Raw genomic sequence first — 20,405 nt, 5'->3', positions numbered from 1 at the left:
CTGGTGAGATGGAACAGCTTGTATGTGAGGGCCACTCTGTGGAGGTTCTCTGTGTTGTGTGTCAGTGGCTCATCAGGTGGCTGTAGGCATTCAGGTAGTTCATGGTTTTGTTGGAAAATCATGCTGCCCAGCACGGGCCGTCCCTCACACTGAGGCAGCAGTGGGAAGCAGGCCTCTCCCAGCCCTGCAGGCTGAGGAGCCAGTACAGCTTCCACAGAGCGGGTATCGGCCTCTACAGGGCGGGTATTGGCCTCCACAGGGCAGGTATTGGCCTCCACAGCGTGGGTATCGGCCTCCACAGCGCGGGTATCAGCCTCCACAGCATGGGAGACAGCCTCCACAGAGCAGGTAACAGCCTCCACAGAGTGGGTATCAGGTTCCCCTGAGCGGCCTCCGCAGCGCGGGTACCGGTCTCCGCAGCGCGGGTGGCGGCGGCGCGGCAGGCCGCAGTGCGCACGGCGGGCCGGCAGGGGGCAGCAAAGCCCTTCAGGAGCGCGGCGGGCCGGGCGCGGGGGTGCGAGCCGCTCCGGTACCGCCTCAGCCCTCGGGACCCCGGCTGCTGTCCTGTGCGCCCCACGGCTCCCACGAACTCCGGCCCCAGCCTCGGCTGCCCACACTGTGCGGGCGGGGGCAGCCCCCTCAGCCCAGGGCCGGCGGTGCCCCTCGCCCTCCGGGCAGGGCAGGCCAGGCAGCCGCCGCGGCCCTCCTTCCTCCGAGGGAAAAAGCGTTGCTGTTGTGCTAGCGAGACCCTTACCCGGGGAAGTGTTTGTGGCGGGGCTTTGCCGACCAGGACGCGGCAGCGCTGCGGCCGAGGGCTGGGGGCGGCCAGAGGACAGGTACGTGAATGGCTGCGCCTCCATTTCCCGGGGTCCGGCAGGCCGCGGCGGGCTCTGCACCGCGCCGGACCCTCCCCGCCCCTGGAACCGGCCGTGGCCCACTGTCCCACAGGGAATGGCGGCTTTCCTAGTGCGAGGCCTTAGAATCAGAGGGTCGTTTATACTCGGAAAAACCTTTAAAATCATCGGGCCCAGCCGTTGCCCCCCAGCACTGCCCAGCCCGCGGCTGAGCCATGCCCCTCGGTGCCACAGCCAGGCGGTTGTTGAGCGCCTCCAGAGGTGGTGACTCCGCCGCCTCTCTGGGCTGCCTGTTCTAGCGCTTCAGCACCCTTTTTGTGAAGAAATTTTCCCTGATATCCAATTTAAACCTCTCTGGCGCAACTTGAGGCCGTTTCCTCTTGTCCTTCCGCTTGTTACCTGGGCGAAGGGACCGACCCCCACCTGCCCACGGCCCCCTGCCAGGCAGCTGCGGAGAGCCCGCTTCCCTCCCGGGGGAGCGGGTGTGGAGAGGGGAGCCACAAGATGGCAGCCGCGTCTGGGGCAGGGAGCGGGAGCGGGCCGGGAGCGGGCCGGGAGCGGGCCCGGGGCGAGCAGGGAGCGGGCCCGGGGCGAGCAGGGAGCGGGCTGCAGCGGCTCTCCCGCGGGCCCTCCCGCTTGGGCACGGGACCCCGCCGGCCTCAGCCACCGCCTCACCTTGGTGGCCCTAGGCGGGCCAGCATCGCTATCAGGCTGCCAACGTGCACGGTTTCGGCCGGCTGCAGACAGGTTATACTGCCGCTGTAAAGACTTTGTGAAGATTAAAACTCTGACGTTGAGCGGATCCCACTGAAAACTCCTTATGGCAGGGCAGTTTCACACTATTGTCCCTAGTTTATTAAATGCATAACAATCGGCTGATATCGTGCTCAGTAATTTAACATTTTGTTTCTTGATGACTTCCTACATCTTTTTAGTAGGTTTTGTTTTGGACAAAGGTTTTCTGTGTATTTATTCTCTTCTAAACCAAGCACTGTGTGTAACATTCAGACATATTGTGAATAAGCAGAATTTGTTAGCACGTTAAAATGAAATGATTCCTAGTTAGCACAGGATATAATCCTATATTTAGGCTTCTGACTCTCTTTTATTTGGCACCACAACTTTTTATCTTGGACACACACCTTCAGTGCTACAAATTAATCTTTGAGGTGAGACACCGCATTGCCGCTGGCAAAGAAACCTTAGTTTTGTAGTAGTAGTGACTAATTTACACGCCTGCCCCCGCTCTCTTTCTAGCCTTCTATTCATAAGCAACGTATCAAGGGTGGACGAATGCCAGCAGAACAGCCTGTCTTCGGGAAAGATACTAGCTTTTTTTTCACCCTTCTTTGACTCTCTTCTTGCGCTGGCACAGAAAGCCTGTCAGTACAACCTCCATCGTTACCTTATTTTTCCTTGTTTCGTTTCCTCCTACTCCAGCTCCCTCCAACCCTTCAACTTCTTCCTGATAAATATCTTGACGCTGAGGAAGGTGCTAACAGGAGTTTGTGTGCGTTTTAATTTAGAAGTCATTCTTTCTGAGATTGATTCAGGGAATCGAAAGTCTCTTTGTAACTGTCACCTGACTATTTCACATCTGATACAACTGCCTGGTCTTTTTTGGTCTGGTTTATTACAAGCTGCCTTGTAGCCACTGAAGAACTCGAGCTTCTTGCTGAAATCGCACCCAGCCATGCATGCCCTTCTACAGGGCGAGGGAGAAAGGAGGTCTGCTAGAGTTCACGCTAATAATGACTCTAAATGCCCATTTCCCACACATCTTTCCTAGCACAAACAACGAAAATAGTCCACTTGCAGAGAGTCTGATTCAGCTTTCTTGCATTCCACAATAACAGATGGATTGCTAGACTGTTTACTGTTGCTTCCCACAAACTTCCTGTTAGTAAACTCCTGTATTATTTATGAAACAGAAAAATTACAAAGAAGTATCTTAGCTGATTACTGCCTGCTGATGAACCACTGCCAGAGAAACTTTTTATACAAATATGTGCATGGGAGCAAAGATCACTCCCGCTGCAGGTTTTTTTTTGATATTATTTTTACAATTGTTTCACAATATGCCGTGACCCTGTTGTGCTGCTCTCCCGAGCAGGTATTTCCTGCACCCAGACATTTACAGTTGAATCGAGGTATCTGTGAATGTGTGAAGGGGGTGTGTGGGGGGGGTGAGGCATGCATACAAGTTAGAGATCAGCTATGAATAAGAAATGTTTAAAGCCTTTTTGTTTTACAATGACAATGATGAATGAGATGTTACTAATGTGATACTAATCTCTGCTGACCTAGTTTAAGAAGTCGGCTGTCTTGGAGCTGTTGGCAGAAAACTGAGTGCTGTATCGATCACCTTTGTGCTACTTCTGACACAAGTAGACAGTAAATGTGAAGAAACTTTATTTTCCTCACAGTTTAGCTGTTAAACTCCTCAAAACACATGAGCTGAGAAGGGCACTTTGCACTGCATACCGTAGGTTGGACTGATTTTTGACTCTCAGTGGTGTGAGGAGGCCAACCTAAAATCTGTTTGTACAGTTACATCAGCAGAGCTAGCAGATTTTAAAAAGTCTGTAATGAAAAAGAGCAAAATGTAATGCAGAAATATGAATGTTGTATATTACCAAAAGTACTTCTAGTGATTTTAGAAATAATACTTGACCTAACATCATCATTCTGGTTTTTTTTAAATAGTTGCTATTATATTTCACCAAGTTTCTATTCTATTTATGTATTCTGTATGAAGGAATTGGCTGCTGCACCTGATATTTTTGATTGTAGACGTGCATTATATATACATACAGAAAAGGAATGAAAATGTTCTGGATCTGAGACACAAATAAGTCTTCCTCAAGATTTTTTGTTTGATTCCCTAAACTGAAATCAAAACTCAAAACAGCACTGCAGATTGAGCACTTTCTAATGTTAGCCCTGCTACCACGGATCAGGCATTGCGTAAAGTTTAACAGAAAAAGCTGCTGTGCATTGTAGGCAACTGCAGGACACCGATTAAATCATCATATACCTTTATAAGATCTGTATTTGCAAAGAACTGATATCAGATGGAACAGGGCATTTGCTGATCCTGGGGCAGAGCTCATTTCTGAGCATTTGTGTGAGACAACATTATGTAACAGAGCACTCATTTCAATTAACAGAACGTGTCTTCTCTGATCAAATTCTCTCTTTTCTGTGCCTCCTTAAATACCCTCACTCAGAGCTCCTATTGACAGAAAAAGAATTCAATGTTATTAAGGGCAGATGATCAGCAGCAGTATCTCCTGATGCTTCAATCCACCAACAGGAATCTTGTGACAGATGTTTCTGCACTTTATGCAAATAGGAACTTCATGGATCAGTTTTCCTTTCCTCCATGGAATATATGCAGCTGGAAAATAGAAATCCAGCTCCACGGCATGAAGTGAAAAAAAAAAAAGCCATGCCACTGACCAAACAGGCAGCTGAGAGAAAGCAAGCCGTGGATGTGAAATCGAAATAATTATACTACTGGTTCTTAGGATCACTTCTGGGTGTCTTACTCAAGCAGTGCGTGCAATGATACAGGTTTTGTGGGCGACAACAGTGCCGCTCACAAGTCGTTTCTGAAAGGAGTGGGGGGGATCTTCCCCGGGTTGTATATGTTTCTTCACAAATCTTTTGGGTTTTTAACCATTTCTGCTATGCTGGTTTCATTTTCACAGCAGTTGTGGATAACTATATTAGGTATAATATGTAAATGTATTAAAAATAGTGAAGCTGAGTTTGCACGAGAAGAAAGGATTTCAGCTTCTTATATGTAATAAATAGGGTATAGGCATTTATATAAACAGTATGGGTTTAGTTACATTCTTTATAATAGCACAGAAAGCTGGATATGTGAAAATGATTGATGAAAAGAAGATGGAAAATTTCCTTCCTATTTATTACAAAAAAAACCCAAGCCTCAAACTTAGTGAATTAGTGGAGGTTTAAAGGAAATACAGTTTTACAAATTATTGCATAGTATATAAAAGAACATATGTATTTAGTAATTTGTATAGCATCCTGCAATAAGGACAGGTTGTAGAATCTCACTTATTATAACTCTAGAAAATCATGAAATCCTAAACACAATTATTTTAAAAATGCTATTTTAATTAGAATTATTAAATAAAATTAATACTGTTACTTTAGACTGCTTTGGCCTTCTTCTGATTTTTTTTAAGATGTTTGTGCAAGTATTTTTTATCATCAGACATCAGAAATAAGTATCATGAATTGTTGGTCAACCTGTCTGTAGCTTATTTTCTCGTTGAGAATTTTGTTAATCTTGTATATACATTTTAGGTGTTTCAAAATCTATTGTTGGTCACCAAATATTATTATTTTTTTTAATATTTTCATTTAGAATTTAATTCAAAGCCTGTATTTGGTAGTGTGTAAACATTCAGTCAGGAACTATGATAAATTTTCTTTATATATACACAAAGCCTGGTTTTGTATCACGGTATTGTGTAGAATCTTGTCTCCATTTCATGACTAGTCAGATGCTGAGAAGACACCTCTATTCAGTTCAGAAGTGCTACATAATTTTGTTCAAAAATCCTTTTCTGTACTTCTTTTTTCTAATTAATTTTATAATAAACATTACTGATTTTATGTTGATTTATTTTAATTCAGTTCCTTAAAAAAAAAAAAAACAAACAAAACACCCAAAGACATAGTGCCAATACTAGGAAAAGAGGAAAGAAAGGGATACGTGTGCAAGTGATTATCATGCTATACTGAATCTAGTGCAGATGAACGGCAAATAATTGACAATATGTTTGTATGTATTATATCATGTCTGCTTTTGCAAGATGCTGTGCAGCTAGTGATGTTCTGCAGGTAAGGTACAGTTTCAGCTAAGACCTGTGTCTGAAGAGTCAAATACAATTCTAGAATCAAGTATTAATAGAATAAACTTAATTTTAGTTTTTTATAAAAGTGCAGCTGCATTTTCTATTTAATTATAGGTTCTCACAGTAGTAATTTTCCCATGACCTGCTCAATCTCAAAAGTCAGAAAATTGCTTCTTTTTTAAAGCTGACAATAGCACGGTATGTTTCCAAAGGAAAAAGACAAATTACAGAAAATCATTACTTTAAGCATATTTAAATAGTCAGGAAGAAATCCTAATTGAAAAGTTTGCTAAAATGTGAAAAAGTTAGCAGTGCCTTTTTTTTTTTCCCCCCAGATTATTCTCATGTTATTTGTAGCTTTACAAGCTGCTTATGATATGATGCCTTTCCTTTTTCTGCTCACCCTCTACCCCCCACCCCTTTCCTCTCTGATAAGGTTAGACAAAACATCTTTGGGATACAGAGATTTTAACAAGAGAGTAGTGAATTTGTAGGTGTGTTTAATAATCTAAATTGATTATTCTGTAGGAAGCTGAGACAAAGGTGACGGGAATCTTCGCATTTCTTTGCATGGGCTTCAGAGCAGTCTGTGAGCCTTTATTTTCCAGTAGTAGCTACTTTTCCCCCTGTATTTTAAAACAATTTGTAACCTTATAATTATCTTAATATATGTACAGGTGATATAGTAGCATCTTTATGTTAAACTTGAACATGATTCAAGCCAGTAATTGACCTATAAATGAGCAACGTCAGAGTAGTCCTTAAATGAGGATGTGTTTGATGAAGTCTTTTGGCTGGTGGGGTGAAGTGTGAGCATGGCAAGGCTGGGGCTGCTGGCGGACCCACTGGCGGAGGTGTGCAGTGGGGCTCTCCTCCCGCATCGACGCAGGGAGGGGTTAGGAGCTCTGGGACGGGGCTGTGGGTGACTGAAACTGTTGGTGGCTAGTCCCTGTTTGGGCCCTGCTGCTGCCCAGCAAAAAGGGTGTTTGGGCAAAGCCACCCACTGCGCAGCATGGGGTGCACCCTGCGGCAGGCAGGGTGAGGGGCACCACCATGTCTCCTCGACTGCTTCTGCCCCTCACAGGCCTGGCCAGCTGCCTGCAGAGTTGCCAGTTACTAATCATTAACTGCATTACTGCCAATTAGTATATTTCTAACCACAGTTGTTCAGAAAGGAAAAAAAAAAAGAGGTATCATAAAATAGTTTGACAATCATGAAGTGCACTCTGTTCCCTCTGCATGCCTCATCCCCAGTAAACCCATGCTCTTCCCCTGTTCCCCCTGGTCCTTCTCCCACTGTTTCCCACCCCTGAGCTCTCCCTTGCTGCTGGCATCTCCTTGTGGAAGAGAGGAGGAGAAAACCTTCACTGGGGTCCCTTCTGCTGCCACAAAATACTGGGGGGGGGGGGGGGGGGGGGGGGGCGGAGGAGTGGGAAAGAGTTGTCTGCTGAAGTAGGTAGCCATGGTAATGTGTCTTCAGCAGTTTCCCCAAGGGAGCCTACAGAAGGAGTTCCTCTCCTCTATTTGCTGAAGCACTCAAGCTCTTCCCCATCCCCATGTTCTCCATTTCCCATTTCTAAATGACTGTAGCTCTTACAATTAGGCCCCAACCATGGTCCTGTGAGAGAATGCAGTGATTAGTGTGATCCTTGCTACAAAGATGACAGCCATTAGAGGAGGAATTTGCTGTATTTTTGTCTTATTTTCCATGAACCAGCAGATGACATTTACCCAGGTGGCTCTCACTGTAAGATTCACAGAATGAGTTCAGGAGAGTATTATTGTCCCCGCACAATGCTGGGGCAGCTCCATGGTGATAAGAACAGTTGTAACTCTGTCAAAGCCCATACGAGCTTATACTCCATGATGTAATGATTTGACCCAAGCCATTTCTGCATGAGGTGTTCCAGACATATTTGTTAGTTTGTTTTTTTTTAAAATAATAAATTTAAGCTAACGCTTCAGGTTTTGGCTCTGGTTAATCATCCAGTGCATTAGGCACAAAATACTGTTTTCAGCTCCTTGGTTGATCTAGACCTTAGACCTAAAGCAGTGCAAGAGGACAATGTACAGGCTGGTTCCCAGTGTAAGGGGCAACGTGAAGCAAGCATGGGGAGTAGGGCTGCATCCTCCCTTTGTAGTCGTGCTGGCCTGGGTGTCCCACAGCTGTTCAGAGCAGGGATCCCTCGGTCATCTGCCCTCCATCCCAGTGCTACTCTTCTTCTGGTTTGTACGTCAGAGGAGCTGTGCGCAAAGTCAATTGGCATCCAAGGATTGTTTTGATCAGCAGTGGTTTTCATTTAAGGTCAAATGAAAAATGACGTTAAGTTTGTCATACTTGCCTGATGCTTTTGCTTTCTGCCACTTTATTTCTTTCCTTCACTGGTGTGAAAAAATGGGAGTTTACATACGGGGGGATGGGGGTGTGTGGGTCTTTCTTGCATTTTTTGTTTTTGTTGGTCTAATTTTTCAGTCATTTCTCAGACTATGCTGTTGTGTTTTCTGACCCTCCTGGTCCCAGATCACACTCATCTGCAGAGTCTCAGTTTTCATGACAGCTGGCTGATCACCAGCATAGCCGAGTTGGGGGACTCAATGGAAGGACCTTGACCCCCCAGCCAGCATCTCTCGGGGAATTCTCTTTGTTGGGTGCTTTCAGGCTGAGGCCTCCCCCAAAGATGAAGGCATTTTCTATTTGCCAAAGTGGGGAGACAACAGGAGGAAGAATAAAGATGGAAATCTAAGCAGTCAGCTGAACTTGTTCAGACCGATACCAGCCTGCGGTATTCAGACAGCAGCTAACCCAAGGTTTCCCTAACCTTGGCAGAAGTGCGGGAAATAGTTGCAGGAGGATGAAGTGTTCTTGAACTGTTTCTCCCATGTATCAAGCACAAGCAGGCTTTTCTTCAATATTAAGCATGTGCCTCTCTTTTCTTCCCCTTTAAAGAAACTTTTTATTGTAGACTATAAAAGGGGGCGGGGGGGGGGAATGAAATAATCAGTCTCTCTCTGTGGACCCCTGTGCTGCCTCTACACTATCCAAGGACAAAGATGCAAATCAGGACCTCCCCAGTATAAAAGCATTTATAAGGCAAATGTCTTGCTAAAGTCTTACAGTAAAAGCAAAAGGTTAAAAGAAATAGTTGTGCTCAAGTGTCATTTTAAACAAAAAGGAAAAAAAATAATTAACCACATTCTTTAAAACATCAGCCAGAGCTTCCCTGGAAGCATCAAAAACAGCGTTCCAGATAAAAGCAGCATGATGTGAAAAGACCTGATCAGCAACAGATTGATGTCTGGGCTTGGGGACTAATGTAAGAACTTAAAGACTTGGCTAGAGAATATATCTTGAGAAGCATAAACATATAAGAGGATGCCAAACCATGAAAGGCTTCCTTTGCACTGAGAATTCAGAAATCGGCGTGTTGACAAGCAGGGAAGCCAATGCTGCAAGCAAAGCACACAGGGTGATGAATAAACTCAGCCTTTGGGAGCCTAAGATGAGATCTAGAAAGGGGCCAACCTATTTAGTCACAATTTTAAGTCTCTACACCCAGCATTTAGGTGCTGTCAAGCTTCAGACCTCCCCACCCAGCTGCCGATGCTGACGTCCCATGGACTGGGGCAGCAGAGTTTGATTCAGAAAGTGTCTGCTAGTGTTCGGTTTTAAGAGGAGATGGAGAGACTTCCAAGAAGCTGACTTTATAGCAGGCTGGTTGAGCCATTTGTTGAGGCAATGGGAGAGTCAGGTTTAATTTCCTGCTCAAATGTGCTGCATTTTCTGGCCGTTGGCTTAGCAGTAGGCTCCTGGATTGCTTCCCTGGTGGCCACATATACCTCCTCCTGTGTACCGGGTGAGAGCTTGGAGGCTGTGTGGGGTCTGAGCTGTTCTTTGGCTGGCACGTCAGATCAGAGGCAGACGTATGCCTCTGCGATCTCCATGGTGGCCTCTGTGGAGCTACTGCAGCAGGAATGCTAGCTTTAAACCCTCAAGCAGTGGGCAAAGCAAGGGAACAGATATGGCTCGTGTGGTTCTCAAATGTGAGACCTGGTCACTCTTTATTAACTGGGGAGTCACTCCGGGATGCTAGCAGTGAAGCAGTGTTCTTATCTTGTGAGAAAAAACATGCAGTTTTCCTTTAGCTGTACTTAAAATTGGATAGTTCAATAGTTGGGCTAGAATTAACAGATTTACATATGAAGCAAAATAGCTATGAAAAAGTAGTTATTAGGGAGTTAAACAGGTCCTAGCTAATGTGCAGTCTGATTTTTGATGGATAGGCTCAGTTTAAAAGCTATATTCTAAGGAAACTAGAACTATCTGCAAAAATACGGGATGTGTGTGTTGTAGTCAAATGGAGAGAAAAAAAATAAACTGTTTACCTAAAAGAGCAACTTGAGAGGGCAATCCATAGGCGAAAACGCCAATGGCTTCATAGTTTGTGTTTAGCAAAACCCTACCATGCGGCTGTGCAAGCTAAACCCTGCCTTTCTCTCGTTTGGAAGAGATCTTGAAAGTCCTTTAAACTTGTTGACTTTTCTCCTCTTTTGCCAGGCTTTCCTGTGTAAGCACGCTGATCCAAATGCGTTCATTCCTTGAGATGTACTCCTGTTATTGTCAGATATCTCCTGGAGGCTGAACACCTACCCTGGGAGGATGCTGGTAAGTACTGCAGGCACCTCTTCTTTGAGCAAAGTGATTAACAACTATGCAGCTGATGGCTCTCATTCTTGTTCGGTTGGCAGGGTTGGCATCACTAAACTTGAGCTCACTTGTCACAATGGCAATAGAGTTGGAATTTAATTATCTGCTGGAGAGGAGCCCTGACAGCTGTGGCGTAGGTTTTTCGATGTGGATGTTGCCTGGATCACAAGAAAAATACCAAGGGCTGGTGAGAACAGCCATGTTCTAAAAGCATCTCTGCCTGGGTTAGACCACTGTGTACGAAAGAGGTATGTGTGATTATCTTGAAGCTATTTATTGACTGTCAAGTCAGATTGTGGTTAAAGTTTATCGTTACTGAAAGTTGTCCTCAGGAATCCTTTTACTTCACCAAAAGTAACTTTTCTTTTCCATGTCTTAGTTTGGACGCACAGTGTTTGCTTACCATATTAGCCCTGGGTTTGCCTCTGGCTTGAAATTCTTGGAGGAAAGGGGATGGGTCTGCTGCTGGTTCCTTAAACAGTGGCAGTCTGTGATGGTTTTCTAGTAGTAAAAACATTTTAGTAGTAGCAGCATCAGGTAAGACCTCATTTTCCTATGGTAATGGTTATTATTGGTAAACTAAGGAAATGTTAGCTAAAAAAAAAAAGGGCAACTGTTTTCTTTTTTTGTTTGTTTGGGGTTTTTTTTGATGTGACTTTCCCTTAGCTTGTTATGATGCCCACTTCCCGGGCATCAGAACCAAGGCGCTGGGTTTTTCATGTTTCTTTGGAGGTTTGGTTTAGGGTTTTTTTCTTGGCAAACAAGTGCTCATACCAGTAGCCCTCTGGCATGTCAGAGCATGTCAGTGATTTCAAGCCACTTTTATAATGATTTCTATTATGCACTTGCACAAGTAAAGGACCCACACTATGAATAGAAAGTTGTCCTATTTGGCATTTGGTTGCCCCAACCTTGGAGGAGCACCCCACCATTCAGATGCCGACACACCTCTGGATGCCCTAAGGACAGTACAGGATTTGCCTCCTGACTTGCATCCCTGAATCCGCTTACTTTCCAGCACCCAGAAATGTCATCCCTCAAAGATCAGAAAAGGAGCCAAGGTATACCCATAGATCTGCTTTCCTTCTCATACCCCAGACGTGACCATGCATGCCTCCTGGGACCTCCTGGCCCTGTGCCCCTGGCTGGTGGTGAGCTCACCCTAAATCCTGGACTACATGGCTGCAGTCCTTTCCTTCCCCTCCTGGGAAGAAAGCATGTTTTCACTGGCGGAGGGGAGGCACTCCATAGCCTCCGTTTAAAGAAGGGTGAGGCTGCCTTTTGCTGTGAGGATGTTTTTTCTGCTGTGGATTTTTCTGTTTGTAGCCTTTCTCTGTATTTAAGAATAGGTGAACTGGAGAGTTGCTTGTGTGCTCTTTAGGCCTCCATCAGATTAAACCCTGTTTGATGCAAGTGGTGTTTCTTGCACCTTTCACGCTGGAGCTTCCTGAGCTAACTTTGGAGGTTAGCCCACAGGGCTGTACTGCCAGATGCCAGGCAGGGCAGGGATATTGCTGCCTGTGCCCTGCCCAGGTGAGAGGCAAGCTGATACGGGGCCTTTGTAAGGCTCTGTGCTGCTAGCACGAGCTAAAAGGGAGGACCTGCCTGGGAGAGAGGGACTTTCTTCTCCAAAAACTGTGCGTGTTGTAATGTGTTTATGTTATGCACTGGCAGCTCTTGCTGACTGCTATCAGGATTAGAAAAAAAATCAGAAATTCTGGAGTTAAAACTCTATAAGTTGCATGAAGATAATACTTAATAAACACGAATACATGGTAGGACTTTTTTTTTTTCCATCCTCTTTATATGACTTTTAGACTTACAAGCTTTTATCTTATTTTATGAGGCCATGTGAAATAAATTAAATGTAACACAAGATGCTGTTAAAAAAGATTTTATGACATCAAGAACTGTTTCTATATTAGGAGCAGATCCTACATCGACTTATGGATGTGAGTAATTTTGCTCCCATAGATAAGCTATTGAATCAACCATGGCTAACCATTTAAATGTTCAGAATCAGGCCCTCATTTTGGACGCACTTCTCATTGTTAAATCAATGTGAAAGTGAAATCTGTCTCCTCTCAAAAGGAAATTGCCAAGACTTTCTATGCTGAGATTTGGGATCTGTAGAAAATGAAGCCTTTTTATTTTTTCTTCCCTCCAATAATCTGTTCAGTGAACAAGCTGTGAAAAATAGTTCTATATTTTTTCCATGTGATGCAGCAGACGGTAAATTTCCATTTAAAAGAATGATCAGAGTAGCTGCTGGCACTGAACTCTGTTGTCTTAGTCAAATCTACTTACAAAGAGTTTACAGCAATACAATAGTTTATTATTTCACTCAACCAGAAATCAGATGAAAAAGGCAAAGGGGAAGCCTGAAGTAGGTTCATGGTCAGAATTCTTTTCTTTCTTAACATCTTGTTTTTTTAAATGCAGGAGTTGAGATCAGTAGTTTTATGTGTAAGGAAGAGAATATTTCTTTTCACCTCTACTTTTGTATGCTGTGAAATAATCAGACTTCGCACTTCTATAGTGCCTTTCTTCTGGGGATCTGAAAGCACTTTACAAACATTAATTAAAGTCTCACAACACCCATGTGGAGGTAAAGAAGCATTGTTTGTGTATCTAATGCAGAATTCTTAACCTGATTCTTTAAGTACTATACAAGGACTACAGTAAAAGAATGGAATAGCCAAAGCAAATTAATCTAACTGAATTGCTAGGAGCATGTGTATGTGTGTATGTATGTGTGTGTGTGTGCGCGCACATGTGCACACGTGTTTGCAGATCTATGCATTGCTATATGCCTTAGACTACCATGCATCTGCCCTTCATGTCCTGCCCATTGTTGTCTCAGGTGATACAATGAGTGCTGCTGCTTCTTTCTGCATGACGCCTCAGGTCCTTCTAAAAATGTATTTCTTCTAGGAAACCTGGGGAATTCTCTCATCATCATTGATTAGGCAAGGGTTACTTTTAAAAAGCAGAAATGTTCTTTTCTTGATCACCGGTTTGTGAAGGAAAATAACAGGTGGGTGGTGAGGATCCAGAAGGGGACTCTGTTCCCTGAGCTGGGGTGCCCAGGCTCCCCTCTTTGTCCCCCTCGTGCTGTCTCCAAGCCTGGTGGCCTAGCCGTTGCTGCTGCTGCCTCCACAGTCTCCCCATCTCAGGGGATTTTGGAGGCGGCACTGCAGGGGGGAGAGCTGTAGAGCAGGTTGGCTTCCCCTGGGGCTGCCGGCGTGGGGCATTCTCCTACAGCAGCTTAACGTTGGGTTTGGCTTGGCTAGCCAAGATGTTAACAACTTCCACATTAAAATATGTTAAATTATTTTACAGCCTTTATAGAAAGGGTGCTATCCTTTTAACATCAACCCTGCAGAGGTATATTGCCTGTACTGTGCCAGAGAGGAGACTGCCCCACACCCTGAGCAGGTAGAGTTGTGCTGGGTATCTCCATTTCTCCACCTTCACTGCTTTGTTTTCCTGCTGCTGTGGTACTTCACTCCACAGCTGGAGGCCAGAGTTGCCAGCTGTGTGTCTGACAGGGAAGGCTGACTTCATTGTGGCTCTCTAGTTGCACTGTCAGAAATGAAATTAAGTGAGGGAACGAAGCAAAATGCAGGAAGCCCAAGCTGAAGGACTGAGCACCTCTTATTTCTATGTTCAGCCCAGGGGCACAGTGTACCAGCCTTTCTCCCAGTTGTGCAGCCTGGGAGAATGCTCTGCTGAACTGTTGCAGCCCGACTGCTCTTTTCCTTAGACAAGTCAGATGATAAAAAAAAGTATTTTTCTAGGGGTTAGAAGCTGCCATTTGTTTTGTTTGTTTGGGTCAAAGCTGTGGGGAAATAGATCCACACAACCACTGTGAGTATGAGAGGTGGTTGGCTGGCTACTAAAAGCGAAATGGGTGCTAGCTTCCTTCAGCCCTAGTCCCATGCTCTTTACAATTAAAAAATGCTTTTGGGTCACCAGTGTTAGATCTATTTCTTAATCTTCATGTCTTCTTTCTGCGCACTTTGCTTGCTTTGTCTGACGTAGCTTAAGATCTTCAGTGCAAAGAGAGCATCTTTTATCTCTATAAAGTGTCATGCAAACTTGGGGTGGTATGTAAATATTTAATAATAATATTAGTGATGGAGATTAGAGTCCTGGAGGAGCGTGTCTCCTTCTTCGCAGATGCAGAACATACAGTGGAGCTTTTTGTTTGTTTTATTTCCCTGGTGAGCTCATCAGTTTTCCAGTTGTCCCTGTCATCATCTCGGTAAGGTTATCAGGACACACTAATCTTGACCAGGAAAGGCTTAATTAGAACTGGGCAAATAACTGCTTTTTCACCTGAGGCTTTGAAAAAAACTCCCATAAAACACAGATTTCCTTTTTTTCTTGTTAGCAAAATGGAAAACTGGGGAAGAGGGCATACTGTCTTACCATTTCAGCCATCCTAATTCTGAAAAGGAAATTAAATGTCACTTCAAGCATTCTCCAAGTCACATTTCAGAACAGGAAACAGAAACTTCTAATTTACAAAGTATCAGAAAAAAACCCACCACACTTTTTGTGGCTTTTCTGAAGTGCTTGGTTTTGGACAATACCTGTTGCTTCATTCAGTTCCTACCCTTGGCTAGATGTAGCATCTTGAGACCACCCTGCTGCAGTGCCCGCTGGCCCTTTGGTGCCAGGAGCTGTGCCGTGGTGCCTGCTGGGCATCCAGGGAGGGCTCCTCCAGTGGGATGGGGGGGCACCTCTGCGGGGCATTGCTCCCTGCCACCCACAGAGGCTGGACATGCAGCACGCCTTGGTCGCCTCTGGGTAAACTGCTGCACTGGTATGGTACCTATATCATAGAAGGGCTATTCACAAAAACGTTTTCCTTTAGCTTGGGATAAGCTTCAGCTCTCAAGGGTCCTTCAGGAGTGAAGGGCTGGAGAAATCAACTTTTGTATTATTTTTAACACTTATTTCAACAATAATATTCTTTGACCTTGCAGAGTAGAGTTGTTAACAGCCTTCTGCTGATGGCATGCTGCCCCACTGCGGGGGCTGCGAGCAGCCCTGTGGCCAGGCGAGGTCTAGGGGGGAAAGTGTCCAGAGGTGCCCAGAAAGGCGACATGTGAGGTCTCATGCTGCTGGAGCTGGTGGGAGAGAGGGCTGCCTGGAGGGTCTGTGGCGGCAGTGGAGGGGCTTCAGGGTGCTCAAGCCTGGGGCAGCATCGCCGGAGGCAGGCTGCGAGAGGCTCAGAGCCATCCCCGGCACTCTGCTCATTGACCCGTCTTACTTCTTCCTTTACAGTAGCCTAAATAATTAAAAGAAGGGTTTGGCTATATAACTAGAATCATTTTATAGGAGGGGTTTTATGGCATACCTTACTTAAATCTTATATTTTCTAATGATTGTAGCCAATAGCAATTAATTTAAAATAATTAAGATAAATATACACATCAAATTGCCAAGCACAATATTTTTCTCATTCATTTATGACTTAATAGACTTCAGTGTATATGTTCAGTCTTTACTAATTGCACAGTTGATAATTCTTTATGACTTTGAGGAGTTCAGTGTTTTCTATCTTTACTGGCTGCATCCTCTTAGCATAATCATAGTCTTAATTTTGCTTAACTTATGCTAAAGCAAAATATGGATCTAAACCACAGGAGGCAAATAAAACACGTCATTGTACAGTTTGCTACATTTTATAAAACCATTTTACAACATGAACCATCCACCCGTTCTGTTCAATGGAGTAAATGGGATCTAACCATGCTTTAAGGACTGCGCTCATCTTTAAGCTGATTAGTTTATATCCTTATTACAAAATGCAGGCATCTATACCAGGTCTAACATCTAATTTTATATACAATTAAACGGGCAAGCCCTGCTGCCTCCAGCATAACCATTTCATTGCTGTTATTTACCTTGTGGCTGCCCGGGCAGGCTCAGAGCCCCGTTTTGCCCATTGCCACCCAGTGCAGCACAAGCCTTGGTGCGGAGGCGGCCCTTAGGGTCCTGGCTGCCATGGGCAGGATGGGACGGAGATGCAGAGAAACCCAAGCTCATGGCCCGGAGTCAGTGGGAGATCGGGGAAGGCCAAGCCTTACGCCAGCTGGTTAGCAGGGATGGTGGGAAGGTGGAGGCAGCGGCTGGTGTGGTGCGGAGTTGGTGGGTGGGCAGGGGCAGAGAAGTGCTGATTTGGGATGCCGGAGCAGGCTGTGCCCATGTCCCTGTTGTGCCGGCGCTGGGGAATGGTGCCTGTGCTCGAGGCAGGACCCGCCTGAAGGCTGTATGGACGGCAGCAATGTGGGGCTGGGGTGCTTGTGAGGCAGCTCTGGAGATGGGTCTGGTGGGGCCGAGCACTTCAGGGGATGCCGTGAGGATGCAGCAGTGTGGCCACAAGCAGGAGCACTCTCCTGCCCAGGGCACCCACATGGCTGTGCATCTTCCCTGCTCTGCACCAGGCAACAGGGAAAGCACACTGTGCCTTATCCAAAGGTTAATGCTTAAAAAAAGTCCCCCAAACTCACAGCTTTTTACTTCCTTCTCCCCAGAGGGAAGTGGTGCCCAGCATCACTGCCTGAGCCAGCATCGTGCCGGTGGTCCCCATGCCCCAAACCCTCCAGGGCAAGGAGGAGACAACCGGGGCTGGCACACGGCTCAGCTGCTGAAGGGTGGCCAGGAGCCCATTTGCTAATGGTGCCTGGTTAAAACCCCCAGCTGGTACATGGCTTTAACCAAGCACAGTGCTGGCAAGGCAAGTGAGAGGGGCTGCCTTCCGTGTGAGGGCTCTGCTCGGCCCCCCGATTAGGGGAGGAAAGCTGTGGTTTTCAGAGGCGGTCAGGTTTCCTTCTGTTGCTCGCTTTCTCTTCTTCTTCTTCTTCTTCTTCTTCTTCCCCCTTTTTTTTTCTTTTTTTTTTTGGGGGGGGGGGGGGGGCGGGAAATTGTGTTTAACACTTGTACAATTTGGTGAAATTACAAGCCTGAGAGGACAGAGAGAGAAGCCAGTCTGTTTAAAAAATAAAAAGAGGACATGATTACTTTGCTAAAGCCGTACTTTCTATTTTCTCTTCCAAAAGAGACAAAGGGAATAAATACTTAAAACCCAGTGGTGACGACAGTGAAGCAATCATGCAGTTGCTGGATACCTTTGTCTCTGGGAGGCATGTAGTCATTTTTACATGTCTGCCACTGGGTGTCAAACCTTTCTTTTCTTCCCCTTTCCATTTTGGATGGCCAAACTGATTATCTAAAATAGAAAATTAGCACACAATGGCTTTACTCTGTGATACCCCTTATGCAACTAATGGGCAAAGCTTGTTAATTGGTTGTAAATGCCAGCAGGTTGCCAAGATAATACTTCAGAAATAAGCGGGTATTCTGATAATTACAGCAATCTTCATCTATAAAAGCTTAAGTAGATGAAGTACTGGCTGGCTTAAAACCAAGATTTATCCCGCTGCACTCACATTAAAAGAAAAAATAAGATGAAAACAATAATGTAGCAAAACAATTATATAGCAGGAAGCGTTGTAGGTTTTAGAAATTGTGAAAACTCAGAAAGTAAAACAGTGCTGTAATAACCAGTTATGGAAAAATAGGCCATTTACATTTGTGTATAATTAAATAGTAGGCTATGCAATTTCACTTTTTAAAGTAAACTGCCTTTTCCTTTTTTTATAGGGCAACGTAGCCATAATTGCTGCATTAAAGCTTTAATGAAAGAAAAAAGCAGCAGATCAAGATGACATGTAACATCCACATTTGTACTGTGGCATTCTGCTTGTTTAGTAATGGGAAGCTACTGAGGAGATTAAAATTGCCGAATTCTTCATAGGTTTTTTTCCCGAAAATTGCTATAGGAAGATGATTCAACGTCTAAAATACATACAATTTATTTTTCTACCTTCAGTCCACAAGGATTTAATGGCTTTCCTAACTCTCAGAGTGTCTGAAGAAATACAGTCTTGCAAAAGGGGAATATCATTTCAGCTCATCAAAATTATCAAAAGTAAGCTCAAACTTGAAGCATGGAGGTCTAACCTCACATTTTAGACTATTAGTGCAAATCCTGAATACTATTTTTTAACTCAGTGTTGCTTTTCAGCTTTCCTGTCGGAATTATCAACAGGTTGATATATAATCTTGTTATTTGGCATTTTGAGAAGTTTCTTTTTACGTTACAAACCGCAAAGCACCGTAAAGCCAGGCTCAGCTGTGTTAAAGCTTCAAAATAAGGGTGCATGCTTTCAAACCAGATTTTTGCCTAGAATAGTAAAATAGAAGAGTTGACATTGATGGAGGAGAAAGCCTTTTATTTTTTTCTTGACCTCGGGCATATCTCATAGACTGCGTTGAATCATTGATGCCTCCTGTGAGCAAGTGAGGCAGGTTTTGGCAGGAATGGCTCAGAAGCAGGAGGAGCGTGGGGCAGTGCCAAGGGGCTGCTCTGCCCAGGCTCCCAGGGGGGAAAGGCAGCGCTAAGCTGAGACACCCCTCCTGCCGGGTTGCAGGGCAGTCCATGTTGCGGGCTCGCACATTAGAGGAGTCCACACCTGGTCTGGTGCTGCTCTGCCCGGAGCATTTGCCCAGCCTTGCCGCCTCTGTCGCAGCGGGGTCAGACCACGCGAAGGCACAGGGGCTGCACCAAAGCTCTTTCCTGGTGGCTAAATGCACATGCCCAGCATGGCCCCAGGTGCAAGGTGTGAGTCTAGCTCATGCTGGATTTTTTCCACTTGTGGAAAATAGGCTGTGATGTGCCCTGCAGTAGGGTCAGCCCAGTGGGATGTGGGTGGATGTGCTGGAAATAAGGCTTAATCACGTCATGCAATGGAAGGCTAGACTTGGATGTGTACATTGTCTCACGGTAGTCTGCTTGCCAAATATTTGATGAAGGGACCTTTCCTGTCTGTGGTCATGCAACAGTAACCTGAAATCTTCTCTCACACGTTATCCATAAAAAAAATAAAAAGAGCCCATTGGGCAAATGGGGACAACTTGCTGTGCCCACTAACCCCTTACATTTTGGCAAATAAAGAGGTGCATCATGTTACCTAAAGCCCTCTGGGGAAATGAGGTGTGGGAGCCTGGGGCCACTGGGGGAGCGGGGTGCAAGGCCAGCCCTGCCACTCACCAGCCCACGGCCCCATGCCATGTAATGGACTTTCCTAGTTAGTACATAATATATGGCACTTGTCCGAAGTGTGGCTGCAGGAACCAGTGGAGGAAGACATAACGTGATGAGATCCTTTAATGGATCTGTCTCCCTTGTCTTCCAGGAACAAAATAAATAGAAGACTTTTTCAACCGGCATGTATTTCCATTTATGTTTTAAAAATTCATGAGCATAGGTTTCATATGATGGTGTAGTTACTATGGTAATTGTTTATTAATCTGGAGAAGGTTGGTAATTACCACAGTTCAGTTTATATAACTCAAACCCACAGTTAAAGTATGGGTATGATTTCTTTACGCAACCATCTTTTAGACAACTTTTTTTTTAATTATTTTTTTTATTTAACAGAATATGCATTTTCCCCTCTCAGTTCTACTTTTATCCAAGTGCGTACATTTCTGGAAGTGTAGAGAGAGTGTAAAAATGAGAGAGAGAAGCTTGCTCAGAGTTGGCAGGCCAGGGCAACCAGGAAAAAATGTGCAGAGTTAAGTAGCAGGTGCCTTTGGGATATTTTTTTAATTAAAAAAAATATATCTTTCTCTTTTCCCCAGAGGAGGGCTCATTTGCGGGAAGGCACTAATGGACAGAGGGAAGCAAGCAGCAAAACGGGGACATTGTGGGAGCCCCCATGTCCAGCCCAGGACTGTCCCCCCAGCTGAGCACGAGGCTGAGGGATGCAGGGCCAAGGGGGACATGTGTGTATCACCCCGCAGCTCTGGTTGTGCGTGGGGTGACACATGCACAGAGGACGAAAAGTGCAAGAGCTGGGTTAAGGTGAATGTCTG

General features: G+C 45.1%; 1 long non-coding RNA gene across 2 annotated transcripts in view; it reads left to right on the top strand.

Annotated features, from left to right (window-relative positions):
• The first annotated feature begins 321 nt into the window (after positions 1-321).
• Positions 322-20,405, top strand: part of LOC114010363 (uncharacterized) — a 50,004-nt gene continuing 29,920 nt past the window's right edge. Inside the window, exons 1-3 of one of the 2 annotated variants that reach the window (XR_008748553.1) lie at positions 322-836; positions 10,302-10,409; positions 10,493-10,699. This is a non-coding gene — a long non-coding RNA (uncharacterized LOC114010363). The remainder of the gene's footprint in view (positions 837-10,301; positions 10,410-10,492; positions 10,700-20,405) is intronic. The other variant, XR_008748552.1, reaches the window with a different exon arrangement.

The sequence above is a fragment of the Falco peregrinus genome, chromosome 8 (assembly GCF_023634155.1).
Source record: "Falco peregrinus isolate bFalPer1 chromosome 8, bFalPer1.pri, whole genome shotgun sequence".
Taxonomy (NCBI): Eukaryota; Metazoa; Chordata; class Aves; order Falconiformes; family Falconidae; genus Falco; species Falco peregrinus.
The sequence above is the reverse complement of the archived record's forward strand: the minus strand, read 5'-3'. Positions and strand labels throughout refer to the sequence as shown.